Source organism: Otolemur garnettii, unplaced genomic scaffold, assembly GCF_000181295.1.
Source record: "Otolemur garnettii isolate 467f Iridium unplaced genomic scaffold, OtoGar3 scaffold00241, whole genome shotgun sequence".
Lineage (NCBI taxonomy): Eukaryota > Metazoa > Chordata > Mammalia > Primates > Galagidae > Otolemur > Otolemur garnettii.
Window position 1 is genome coordinate 501,724 of NW_003852636.1, and position 2,265 is coordinate 503,988.

Consider the following 2,265-nt stretch of genomic DNA (forward strand, 5'->3'; position numbering starts at 1 on the left):
TTGAGACAGAGCCTCAAGCTGTTGCCCTGGGTAGAGTACCATGGCATCACAGCTCACAGCAACCTCCAACTCCTGGGATCAAGTGGTTCTCCTGCCCCTGTCTCCCAAGTAGCTGGGACTACAGGTGCCTGCTACAATACCAGTCTATATTTTGGTTGCAGCAGTCATTGTTGTTTGGTGGGCCTGGGCTGGATTCAAACCTGCCAGCTCAGGTGTATGTGGCTGGCATGTTAGCTGCTTGAGCCACAGGCGCCCAGCCGGGACTAGTTATTTTAACCAATGTATATCAGGCTGGTGATGGAGGCTCACACCTGTATTCATAGCACTCTGGAAGTATAAGGCATGTGGATTTCTTGAGCTCAGGAGTTCCACAGCAGCCTGAGAAAGAGTGAGGCCCCATCTCTACTGAAAGAAGTAGAAAAACTAGTCCAGCATGGTGGCAGACACCTGGAGTCCCAGCTACACAGGAGGCTGAGGCAAGAGCATCACCTGAGCCCAAGAGATTTTATTGTTTGCTTATTTTTGAGACAACAGAGTCTCAAGCTGTTGCCCTGGGTAGAATGCCATGGTGTTCTAACACACAGCAACCTCCAACTCTTGGTCTCAAGCAATCCTCTTGCCTCACTTTTTCTAGTTTTAGTAGAGATAGGGTCTTGCTCTTGCTCAGGCTGGTCTTGAACACATGAGGTAAAGCAATCCACTGCCTCGGCCTCAGCCTCCCAGAGTGCTAGGATTACAGGAGTGACCACCTTGCCCATCACTTTAGACCAAGAGTTTGATGTTGCTGTGAGCTATGATGTCATGGCACTCTACCCAGGGCAAGGGAGTGAGACTCCATGTGAAAACAACAACAACAACAACAAACAAACACGAACCAATGTATCTCCATGCAGTAGGAAATTGTAAGTACATGAAAGAGAATGATTTAGAATGAACAAAAGGCTTGGGGCCTGTAGCTCAAGCAGCTAAGGCACCAGCCACATACACCAGAGCTGGCAGGTTTGAATCCAGCCCTGACCCACCAAAGAACAATGACAACTACAACCAAAAACTAGCCAGGCATTATGGTGGCACCTGTAGTCCCAGCTACTTGGGAGGCTGAGGCAAGAGAATTGCTTAAGCCCAGGAATTGGAAGTTGCTGTGAGCTGTGATGTCACAGCACTCTACCCAGGGTGACAGCTTGAGGCTGTCTCAAAAAAGAAAATGAACAAAACTTATTTTAAAATAGCTGCAGGGGCTTGGCGCCTGTGGCTCAAGTGGCTAAAACGCCAGCCACATACACCTAAGGTGGTGAGTTTGAATCCAGCCCAGGCCTGCCAAGCAATAATGATGGCTGCAACCAAAAAATAGCCGGGCATTGTGGTGGGTGCCTGTGGTCCCAGCTACTTGGGAGGTGGAGGCAGGAGACTCGATTGAGCCCAGGAGTTGGAGGTTGCTGTGAGCTCTGATGCTACGGCACTCTACCCTGGAAGACAGCTTGAGGCTCTGTCTCAAAAAAAAAAAATAATAATAAAAATAAAATAAAATAGCTGCAGGCCAGGCACGGTGGCTCACACCTATAATCCTAGCACTCTGGGAGGCCGAGGCAGGTGGATTGCCTGAGTTCATGGGTTTGAGACTAGCCTGAGACAGAGTGAGAAATCATCTCTAAAAGTAGCCAGGCATTGTGGTGGACATCTATAGTTTAGTTCCAGTTAATTGGGAGGCTGAGGCAAGAGTACCACTTGAGCCCAAGAGTTTGAGGTTGCTGTAAGCTATGATGCCACAGTACTCTACCAAGGGCTATGAAGTGAGGCTCTGTCTCCAAAAGAAAAAAAAAAAAAAGGAAGAGAGTGCAAGTCCAACTAGATGCCATAATCTAGAGGGGATTCTGACATACACAGCAGACACAACACTGGCTAGCCTAGTGTTTACCTAACCTACTAACCCAAATATTCTCACTCATTCAATACCACTTACAAATTTTGCTTTCTTAAAATAGGACAGCCATAATTTGGGATTTGAGGACTTTAAAAGACATATCCCATTTTCTCTTTTCCCAATCTCATATCCTAAAACCTACCTAGACTTTGTACAGTGTTTGGTTCCCTGTCTGGCAGTAAATTTTTATCACTAAATAATCATTAGACTTTATTTTTAAATTTAACAACCATGGAATGATTTGTGGCCTGCAGTTTGATAAACACTGATCTAATTCACTAGGGAACTAAAAGATGTTTGTTCTAAGTCAAAATATATTTTAATTAAAGTTTTCTTTTTTTTTT